The following is a 12,408-nucleotide window of genomic DNA, read 5'->3' on the forward strand; positions in this document are numbered from 1 at the left end:
TCTAGGTTAGTAAACGCTGCATATAAACCCTTACCCTTACTTTTCTTCAATCCCTTTTCTTCCACACTCTCTTCCGGCTCTTCCCCCCTCTCCTCGTACCTTTCCTTGCAACCCTCTTGATTCATAAACACTGCATATAAACCCTTATCCTTACTTTTCTTCAATCCCTTGTTTCCCACTCTTGAATTCGCTTTCAGCCGTCTCACCTCTCTCTCCAATTCCCTCAACGTGCTCTTCAATGCACTGTTTTCTCCTTTGTTTTCAGCATTTTCGCATAAACTCACACTCATAGCTTCTTTGAACATAACATCCAATGGCTTCTTGTTTGCTTGCTTCCCATTCTCGTTTTCAGGCTCGATTGGGTCCTCGATTTGGATTGAAGATGTTTGGGTGCCGTAAAAGAGAGACAAAAGTGGAAGAGATTTGCATGAAAAGTAGGAATTGGTTATGTGAGAACAATGGAGAGGGTTTTAAGGTTTAAGGAGGGTGTGGAAGTGGTGGGAAATGAAGGTTTTGAAGTGAGACATGTGTAAAGGGCATGTGGGTGTGTTTGGCAATTGAGGGGTTTGGGGGTTTTAGTCTTTTAGAACATTGGTGAGGTGGTTGAAGAGGAAGCCTACTATCTCTTCTTGTTGTTCTCCCTCTCCTTCCACGTCGGCAGCCTACTCCCCGATGTCATCTTCCTCCTCTTGTAGTCACTGCAACTACTTTCGTAACAGATCAAGGATGTTAACTCTAAGTTTAGATTGAGTGGGAATTAGATCAAAACCATCTCAACTAATGAATTTCAGCACTAAGATATATAGCAAGATTCAGAGAATGAATCGGAAGACTGGTTGAGTGATCCGATCCGATCTATGCGAGGAGACGATGGAGCTGACAGTGTTGGGGTCGAAGTGCGGACTCGCCGAAAAACCGCCCACAGAATCTAAAGCCGTCTTAAAGAAACCCAGGAAAAGGCGTGTAAAATGATGATGGTATCTTGCTCCGATACCATGTTATTATTATAGTTTGTACAAAAGAGATGCTTAGAATGTATTGTGGTCCTTTCAATATTTTATATATTAGAAAAAAGTACAATAAGGGCAGAAATACTATTTCTTAATACCATTTCTATTATAGACAAAAGATAATCTCATAAAAGAAGAGAGATGGAGACTAGCATTGTTGACCATGTTGTCCAAAAGAAGCTTGGAAATATGAAGGTAAAACAAAAAGGCATCAACTTGAATGGGAATGCCACCACAATTCAAGTTCTAATCAAATAATCTTTACAAGGAACAACCCCACTATGATTTTTTTCATCCCCGAAAAACTCAATGATGTGTGTGTGTTTTTTTTTTTTTTTTAATATGTAAAAAAGTGCAAAACTCAATGACATAGTTTAGGGTTTAGAGAAAGTTCTTTTAACCAAGTGTCAAATTTTGTTTATCACTATCTAAGCTCCAAAAATGTTGTTTGACTTCTCCTTAACCATGCTACATCGTTATTCAACATTACTAAGGGGTAAAATGGCTGAACAAGTTGAGGATGCTAGGACTGTTGATTCTCAATAGCCCTCAAAAGTCTAGAGGCAGCAATGAGCTTGGGACTAGTTTATCTGAACATGGCCTTTTAGCAGCACATCACACAATAGACTGGCTGGGTCAGTGTTAAGTATGTCCAAGCTTGACAATAGCAGTGGAGATTTATAATCCTCTCTTGGGGCACGAAGAAAAAGCAATTGTCACTCAGGTTTGTTTCAGAAATAGGGTTAATTGCAGGAACTAGAACGTTTGAATAATGTAATTGTAACACCCCGGTCCCATATTGAGAAGATAAGAAAAAGCTTACATAAAGTGAATGGTTTATAAATGATAGTCATAGGTGCTAAGTTTCACATTGCCTAGTTACTAGGTGAAACTGGACTTTATAATTAATTATAGGGAAGCTCTAAATTGACTAATCCTTTTGAAGTGATAGCTCAGATGTGGCTAACGCTTTTTCCTAGGTTGTTACAAATGGCATCAGAGCTATTGCCCAACCTGAGATCGGAGAAGCGTGCACAAGCCCATGAAGGTCGTTAGCGGGCACTCGTTGGGATGCCAAGAATGGGCTAATCCCATGAGGGTCGCCAGCGGGAATGCTGGGTCCTAAGAGGGGATGATTGTGACATCCCACATCGCCTGGGTATGAAAATGGAAATGTACTTATATGTATACTTATATCCCAAATGACAACGTGTTTTTAAAGCCGTGATGGTCATAAACCCATCAGAATTTCGTTGTTAAGCGTGCTTCTACGAGAGTAGTACTAGGATGGGTGACCTCCTGAAAAGTTTGGTTTGGGGAAGCCAAAAGCTGACAATATTCTGTGTCATTGGGGTGGGGTGATACAAATGGTATTAGATTCATTGCCCAGCCTGAGATGAGGGGAACGTGCACAAGCCCATGAAGGTCGCTAGCGGGCACTCGTTGGAACGCCAAGTATAGGCTAATCCCATGAGGGTCGCTAGCGGGGACGCTGGGTCCTAAGATGGGGTGATTGTGATGTCCCACATTGCCTGGGTATGGAGATGAAAATGTGCTAATATGTATACTTACACCCTTAATAACAACAACGCGTTTTAAAGTCGTGATGGTCATGAACCCATCAGAATTTCACAGTTAAGCGTGCTTCTGCGAGAGTAGCACCAGGATAGGTGACCTCCTGGAAAGTCTGGTTTAGATGAGCCAAAAGCGAAAAATGCTGTGTATTATTGGGGTGGGGTGTTACAAAATTGTATGCCATCTTGACCTAACTGTTCAAAGTGGTTTCTCCAAGGACTGAGTATTTATACAACATTTATTATCTTCTTGTTGTTTGACTCAGAAATTGTGAACTGAGGTATTTTGTTAATTTTATAAATATCTTATATTCTATACAGGATTTCTACAAACTAGTTATGTCAAGTCAAACAACAAGGTATATGATTTGTAGTTTATTCATTGTCTCGCAGGAAGAACAAGATACACCAGACTAGTAGAAAATTGTGAAAAGTACGCAACATAAGCAGATTTAGACTATAATTACTTCAGCTTCACTTACAAGGCTATGCTATTATGTCATTTTTGTGATCATGTTCTTGTGTGACTGGGTCTACTAAAGAAATGCAAAGCTCAATTTTTGGTTGTACATAATATTTCCTTTGGAGAAAGTTTTTTTTTTTTTAAAAAAAAAAAAAAATTATAAGTAATGTTGTATATAACAAAACTGCTAAGGGCCGCAACCCTTTTACACGGGAAGTATAAAAAGAGAGCGTCTAGATATAAGTAAAAAAAGAAGAAGAAGAGAAAATCATAAAAACTAATCACTAACGGAGCTAACCAAACAGCGGTCCAAGTAAATAGTGTAAAGAAGAAAAAGTGGATAAGCTCCTCTAAAGTCCTTGTGGAGTCTTCAAAGCATCTTACATTTCTTTCGCTCCATCAACACCACATAAGACATAAATGAATCATCTTCTATATAACTGCACTTCGGGGTCGCCCTCCCATCCACCAACAAGCATACAAATCCTCCACCCTACAAGGCATAACCCAATACAGCCCAAACCAACTAAAGATAGAATGCCATCGTGCACTAGCAACCTCGCAGTGAAGAAGTAAATGATCGACTGACTCTCCGTTCTTCTTACACATACAACACCATTCCACCACCACAATACGCAAATTATCATGAGTCAGAATTTTGCCTAGAGCCGCAGTCCACCCGAAGAATGCCACTCGCATAGGCACCTAAGTACGCCAAATATTCTTCCAAGGAAACACCTCATGATCTAGATTGGACAAAGCCTTATAGAACGACTTCGCCTCGAACTTACCCTTTTTGGAAGGGGACCAGCGAATGCGGAACACATTATCATGAGAAACGTTACAAGAGTATAACCGATCAAAGAAAGATAAGACCACATCCAACTCCCAATCCTAGATGAAATGCACAAAGATGACATTCCACTCAACAATCTCATTCCTCCAAATAAAATTATCCTTTACCCAGGCTTCTTTGTATCTCGCAATACTTGGAAGGCATGCTTCAATGATTGATCGCCACACCAAATATCATGCAAAAAACGAACTTTCAACCCCAACCCCACCTCAAGCTGCACACCTTTAGCAAAATTATCCCAACCTCTTCTAATATGCTTCCATAAACCCACACCATAAGGACCCGACACCTCCTTCGTATACCACCCACCATCCTGATCTTCATACTTGGCTTTACTTATCTTGTACCAAAGAGTGTCACTCTCTATCACATATCTCCATAGCCATTTCCCCAAGAAAGCTTGGTTAAACTTATCCAGATTCTGAATGCCAAGACCGCTAGCCCGAAAGGGACGGCAGATTTGGTTCCAATTAATAAGATGGAATTTTGGCTCATCTCCCATTTCTCCCCACATGAAATCTCTTTGGACTTTCTCAATCCTTTTGGCTACCCTCATAGGAACAGGAAACAAAGATAATAAATAAGTCGGAAGATTGGACAGCGTACTTTTAATAAGAGTTAACCGTCCTCCTTTTGAAAGATACAATTTCTTCCAACCATCCATCCGACGTTCCATCTGTTAAGTCACACCATTCCACGTAGCCGTAGCCTTGTACGACCTCCCTAGAGGCAGACCCAAATACTTCATAGGCAAAGCCGCAACACTACACCCAAGAATATTAGCTAGAGCCCTAATGTCATCCACCTCTCCTATAGCAACAATTTTCGATTTACCAAGATTTACTCTCAATCCCAAAACAGCCTTAAAGTATAAGAGAATAAGGCGCACATAATGGATTTGCTCAGGATAGCTTCATAGAAAATCAAGGTATCATCAGCAAATAAAGAGTGAGAAACCACCAAATCTGAAAAGACCCTTTCTCCCATGGTGAAGCCATCTAGACCCGGAGCCTTGTCACCCTCCATACCTTTTACCACCTCCCATGCCTCATTTTCCTCAAAGTCTCTTTCTAACCAATTTTTTTCCTCCTCATCAATGGATGAAAAAGATTGATTATCCATTCTAGGTCGCCATGAGCTTCGCTCAGAATATAATCTTTGATAGAACTGCACAATATTCTATTTTATCTCCGCAGGATTACAAGACAAAGCATCATTGATACGAAGCGCTTCCACACGATTATACTTACGATAGGAATTTGCCACCTTATGAAAAAACCGAATGTTTCTATCCCCCTCCTTCGGCCACAATGCTCTCAACTTTTGACACCAATGAATTTCCTCGCACAACAAGGTATTCTCCAATTCTTTTGACAAATCGGCATTTTTAATCTTATCCTCTTGAACTAAACCCGTCATCTCTGCCATAACATCCAACTCCTGAATACCTTCCACCAACTCCTTTTTTTCTTTTTTTTTTCCCATTGTCACCAAACACCTCCTCGTTCCACTTTTTCAAATCGAACTTGAGGGATTTCTGCTTATTAACTAAGACAAAACTAGGTAAACCATCAAACATATATTCGATGGGTACCTTGGCTTGCACCACTGAAATGTAGCACTTTGTGAGTTAGAAAACTTGGGGTCGTTGGAATATAATGCAAAGGACCCAGTTTCAGGAGCAATAGCATGATGATTTTGGCTTTCAAGGAGTATCTCATGGCTGAGTAGTTCAATTTGAAAATGAGAAAATGACATCGCAATAGTCCGGATTGCAAATGAAAATGCAGTGACAAACGAATTGTAGGCTAGGTTCAACCCACTAATAATGAATGAGATCAAGTCATCATCATCCACGGGCTTACCTGCAATCGACAACTAATCTACCAATTGCTTCGCTTGTTGGAGGTATTCAGTATGAGACTAGCCTCCTTGTTGGAGACTTTGTAGCTGGCGTTTCAAGTGGATATACTGGATGGAGATTAAGACAAATAGCGGGTTGCAAGTGCTATCCATGCTACATGGGTTGTGTTTAATCCATACATGGACGAAACTAATGATGGGGTTAAAGAACAAAGGATCTAATTAAGCAATTGTTGATCCTTTTTCTGTCATATGGCATATTCAGGATTCAAGGACTTCTCATTAGCAGAATTGGTAAGAAACTTGACAGGACAGTTTTTAGAACCATCCACTTTCCCAACCAAGTCACGAGTTCGCAATATGGGCATGAATTGCGAAAACCAAGCCAAATAGTTTGGGCCATCCAACTTGACTAACATTGTTTGGGCAATATTGGAAAAATTTGTGGTGATCAATGAGGAATCAGTTGAAAAAGATCTTTGGGTTGGAGGATTGCTTGACTCGGCCATGATAAGCGTTGGCTTAGAGAAGCTCTGATACCATGTAAAATAGAAGATAAGCTATTTTGGCTAACTTAACCAAAACAGTGTAGAGCCTTGTATATTTATAATCAAGTCCATGATTCTTTACAACACATGTAAAAGGAAAATATAAATAAGGAAAGTTGCAGCTATACGTGTAGAAGAGGAATACACACTGTGAGAATGTAAATCAAGAAAATTGTGTATCATATGGAAGTAGCTGTTGGGGTATGTTGTAAATGATAGTTCTTCTATTATGGGCAGTAGTTGTTGGGGTCTAGATCTTGTGTATCTAAATCTTGTGTATATGGGAACTCATCTATTATGAGCAGTATCCGTTGAGATGATTGTGGGAGATTATGTGCTATAGCCGTCGCATCATACTGGGGTGTGATTCCTGGAGGTTTAGATAAAGAGTGCTTAACACATACACCATTGGATTCCTTACCATCAACCAACAAAATCTTATGCTTATTCTTGGTGCCTATGTAACTTGATTTCAATATGACAAATGTCTTTTTACACCATTTGCATTGATGCTTCTCACACCTTTTATCTCCACATCAAAAAAATATTTTCAAATAGCAAAAGTCATCTTCTTTGGCTTTCTTTGGTAAGTATGTTTATGCAAATCTTAATCGATCAAACCCTTATTAGAGGTAGTATCATTAACCCCAACATTTTTTGCGGTAGTTGTGGTAGCACCATGGATAATTTCAAATAAATCCCCGTTCTCATACTCCTCCACATGATCAAGTTGGATTAAATCCTCCTCCCTGGATTAATAATGAAATAAGTCAAATTATAACATGGTCTAAAAAGAGTTAAAAACACATTTTTAACAAAAGCTTAAAAAAAAACTCATTTTAATTTTTTAAAAATTATTATATTTTTTAACGCAATTTCAAATATGTGATTGTTCTAATCAGTAATCGCCATGTAGTGTAAAACAAAATAGAGAAATGATTCAGTCTAATAAAAATCTCATATGATGCCCATAAACGTCCAACGTGGCAAGATGCCACGTAATCTTTTTTTTTTTTTTTTTTTTTTTTGTCTTTTTCCCACACTAATTTTAAAATGAACGAAAGCAAAAGTTGTTTCTCTCTCCTCTGCCAACTTAGTTCTCCACCCTCACCTCTCCTTTGTCGGCTCAGTTCACCATTTTTTCATTTGCCTTTTGTCCCTCTCGCGCTCTCTCAGGCAGGCGCTCTCTCTCTCTCAAAATCAAAAGAAGCGTATTCTTTCTCCTGGAGGTTTAGCTTCAGCTTCGATTTGGGCGTATTTGATTCGGTAAGATTTTATTTTATTTTATTATTTTTATATTTTACTGCAATATGATTCTTTGAACATTCCAATTTGATTTATTGTTGCAATGTGATATTGCATTAATTATATGCTTGTGTTGGTTGGTGAAAAATGGGATTTACTGCAATGTGATGTTGCTTTTTTTTTTTTTTTTTTTTTTTTTTGTGTTTCTTCCTTTCATATATGGGATTATCTTTACAAATTTGTAATTATGTATATGGGTTCTTGAAGTAATTATTCTTGTGCTGGTTGGTGGATTTACTGCAATGTGACATTGTTTTTTTTTTTTTTTTTTTTTTGTGAATTTCTTCCATGCATATATGAGATTATCTTTACAAATTTGTAATTATGTATAGGGGTTCTTGAAGTAACTATTCTTTGTGCTAGTTGGTGAAAAGGGGGATTTATTGCAATGTGATGTTGACATTTGGTGATGATGTATATGGATTTATTGCAAAAAATGAGATTTCTTTTGTGCACATACTTTTAATACTGCATATGTTGAAGTAATCATAAGATATGCAGGATTAAAAGTATAAAATGATGTTAGGCATGATTACTTCATTTGGACATTTCATGAGACATTTGTACATGTTATTATACTAATTAAACATTTGTAGGATTGATTGGGACGACCTTATCTTCTCTTAAATGGGCATTTCAAATGATGACACTGATAAAGAAGCATGTTGGTGCTTTATTCGGAGGAAGAGTTTGATGATAACGTAGACAATGTTGTATTACCAGAGATGATTGATGGTGATGACAAAGTTGAAGAACCACAAAATTCAATGACATTTAGTTCACATGAAAAAGTTATCTCATATTATAAGAAGTATGATAAGCAAGTTGGTTTTGGTGTGTTAAGAAGACTGGTTAGAATAACACCAGATGGTCACCCAAATTACATGATCCTTACATGCCTTCGTATGACTTAGGAACACACAACAAAAGTAATGCTTCCAAAGCAACACCAACAACTAATAGAACTGGTTGTAAGGCCAGGATTTGTGCACAATTATGAGATGATGGGACATGGTATTTGAGTAAAGTGGTGCTTGAGCATAACTAGGGCCGGCAATTTTGACACGACCCGCGAATCCGACACGAACACGACACGAAAAAACAGGTATTGGGTTTGGGCTAATCGGGTTCGGGTCGTAATCGGGTCTACCCGATTAAGACCCGAAAATTTCGTGTCTGGCGGGTCGACCCGCCAGACCCGGTTTTTTTTTCTTGGTTTTTTTTTTGGACGCGGCAGCAGCTCACGCACGCTGGCACGCACGAATCTCGCCTCACTGCCTCAGACTCCTCACGTCAGTCTTAGTATCCATGGTTGGAATAAGACTTTTGGTATACAAGGCATTAGCAATCAATTTTTTTTCTATAAAACTGAAGGGAATCTAAAGCAATCATCTCATAAATATTGTCTAATCCAGACAGCAATTGCTTTAATTTTACAGCTGTATCAAATTCTGCATTATATTGCACATCCTTTTAGTCTTTCTTAGGAGAGGTAGATAATTAAATGTAAGCAATGAATTACAAAATGACAAAATTAAATAAGCAAATGATAATTGTTAATTGTAGATAAAAATTAAATAACTTTATTTAAGTTGAAAAAAAGAAAAGTGGTTGTTGATTAGGGGGAACACAGGCTACACGCGCTGGGATGTGTATGTGAACGCCAATTGATTTGTGGATGTGAAACATCAACTGAATATCCAAATTTCAATGGATGGCTACCGACCCATGGTGGATGCCTCTCTAAGCATTGATGCCATTGTTTGTTTCGGATAGCAAATTTGTGATCTTTAGAAAAACTTTACTGTACTTTAGTAACTTTACCTTATCGTTGTTAAAATGAAAATCACTTAAATTATAACTATTCTATTATATTACACATTTTGATAAATGTATTTGCACAATTAAATAAGGGTCTTGGTCTTCTATGGCTCTCATGGAATTCAAAAATATTGAGTCTTGGCCCAGGGTTGGATGCTAAAAAAAATGTCTGAGAATTTGTATATTTGTTCAAATTAATTTTTTAACACTTTTGTTACATGTGGGACTAAATTATAAGTGGACTATTTTAATAAATGAACTTACTTGTTTTAACTTTTAACTTTTAAGTTTAGGTGAAATTATGAGTTTAGTAATTTATTTTGGAGTACAATTTGTCAATTACGGTCACTTTCCAATTTTTTATTTTTTTTTCTTATTCTTTATTAAAGCCTTTAATCTCTTAGAACTCAATTTTTTGCATTGACTATATTGATGTATAATGTATTAGTATTATTATTACAATTTTGAATTTTAATTTTTTTTTTTTTAAAAAAAAATATAGTTTAGGGTAATCGGGTCGTGTCGGGTCGTGTCTACCCGTTTATACCCGGTTATTTTAAACGGGTAAAACGGGTCGTGTCGGGTTATCCGGTTATTTTCGTGTCGTAATCGTGTCAAACCCGATTACCCGTTTAGCTAAACGGGTCGTGTCTGGGTATAGGCTAATCGTGTAACGGGTACCCGCGGGTCATAATTGGGTCGTGTATGGGTACCCATTTTGCCACCCCTAAGCTGCATAACCATGAGGTAAGCCCAAGAAAAGCAAAGTTTTTAAGGTGTTTTAAGGAGATTAATGATGTTGCAAAAAGAAGGCTTGATCTTAATGATAGATCTGAAATACGTTTAAATAAGAATTTTTACTCATTGGTTGTTGAAATGGGGGGGTTTGAGAATGTTCCCTGTGGGGAGAGAGGTTGTCGAAATTTTATTGCCAAGGCAAGAGAGCTTCGGCTTGGCAAAGGAGGTGGTCAAGCACTTTATGATTATTTCAGAAGAATGCAAAACATGAATGATGGCTTCTATTATGTGATGGACATGGATGATGATGGTAGGTTGCGAAATGTTTTTTGGAATGATGCACGAAGTAGGGTTGCGTATGAATTCTTTGGAGATGTCATTACATTTGACACGACCTATTTGACAAATAGGTATGACATGCGATTTGCTCATTTTGTAGGAGTGAATCATTCATGGTTAGTCAAGACTTTTTGGGGCAGGACTACTATCAAACGAGGATACAGACATATTTGTTTGGTTATTTGAGTCGTGGTTGAAGTGTATGAATTACCGAGCTCCAAGTGCAATTTGAAGGCTAGGGCAATGAAAAATGTCATTACGAGAGTTTTTTCAAGAATTCGATATAGATATTATCTATAACACATTATGAGAAAATTTCCTGAAAAGTTTGGTACACATGATCATTGCAATGGCATTAAAATTGCCTTAAATACTTGTGTGTATGATTCTTTCACGATTGATGAATTTGAGGAAAATTGTAAAATTTTAATTGAAAGCTATTAGCTTCATAATAACTCATGGTTGAATGGATTATATAGTGAACAGACTTTTTGGGTGCCAGCAAATATGAAAGATACATTTTGGGCGGGAATGACTACAACGCAGTAGAGTGAAAGCATGAATGCATTTTTTGATAATTACATGCATTCACAAACCACATTAAAGGAATTTGTCGATTAGTTTGATAATGCTTTGAGAAAAATGGTTGAGAATGAGGTGCGTTTTAATTTCGATTGTTTTAATCGCACAATTCCATGTGCAACCAATTTGTCTTTAGAGAAGCAATTTCAAGATGTATACACAAATGCAAAGTTCAAAGAAGTTCACGAACAGTTTACGATAAATTTTCATTGTAACAACTCTCTTCTTAAAAGTGAAGGTGCAATTTATATCTGTCAAGTGGTTGAAACTTGTCAACCTCATAAAAAGCACATGATCGACAAAACATTTATTATTTTCTTCAATGAAGATGAATTTGAAGTGAAGTGCACTTGTGCTATGTTTGAATTTAGAGGCATCGTATGCAAGCATTCTATTTAAGTTCTAGTGACAAAGGAAGTTGCAATATTGCCACCAAGATATATTCTTGATAGATGGAGGAATGATATAAAGCGAAAATATACTTTGATTAAGAGTAGTAGTGATGCGTTTGGGAGTAGCTCTAGCGGCTAAACATATGACAGAATGTTCAAGAAATTTGAAGAAGGGGTAAATACTAAATAATCCCCTGGGGTTTCGCTTAATTTTTTTTCCCCCTTAGGATTTATTTTTTATCACAGGAAGTCCTTTTGGTTTTGATAAAAGACCAAATTCGTTATTCCGTCCATTGACTGTTAATTGGCCTGATGGAACTCTACGTGGACCAATTAAAAGCTGACATTTGGCATAAGTGGCCACGTCATCAGTGATGACATGGTACCTAATTAAATTTTTTATTTTTAAATTAAAAAAAAATAATAATAAAAAATTCATATAAAAAAAATAAAATAAAATTGGGGGGTGGCCGAAACCACCCCCAGTGGGTACTGAGCCACCCCCTTGGAGCAAAGGGGGTGGCCAAAACCACCCCCAAACCACCATTGGGGGTGGTTTCGGCAACCCCCTTGGCTCCAAGGGGGTGGCTGCCCCAAATTTTTTTTTAATGAAAAAATATAATTTTTTAATTTTTTTTTTTTAAAAAAATTAATTAGGAACCACGTCATCACTGATGACGTGACCACTTATGCCAAATGTCAGCTTCTAATTGGTTTACGTGGAGTTTCGTTAGGTCAACTAACGATCAATGGACGGAAGAATGAATTTGGTCTTTTATCAAAACCAGAAGGGCTTCCTGTGATAAAAAACAAACCCTAGGGAGGAAAAAAAAATTAAGTGAAGAATTAGCATCTCTTACATTAGAAAGTGTGGAATATTCCATGGATGTGATGAAAAATCTTAATATGTTAAATGA

At 37.4% G+C, this 12,408-nt stretch overlaps 1 pseudogene; it reads left to right on the forward strand.

Moving 5' to 3' along the window:
- Positions 1 to 8,281: 8,281 nt before the first annotated feature.
- LOC148586729 (protein FAR1-RELATED SEQUENCE 5-like) lies at positions 8,282 to 11,630 on the forward strand (annotated as a pseudogene).
- The last annotated feature ends 778 nt before the right edge of the window (positions 11,631 to 12,408 follow it).

Source organism: Corylus avellana, chromosome 3 (assembly GCF_965113065.1).
Source record: "Corylus avellana chromosome 3, dhCorAvel1.hap1.2, whole genome shotgun sequence".
Lineage (NCBI taxonomy): Eukaryota > Viridiplantae > Streptophyta > Magnoliopsida > Fagales > Betulaceae > Corylus > Corylus avellana.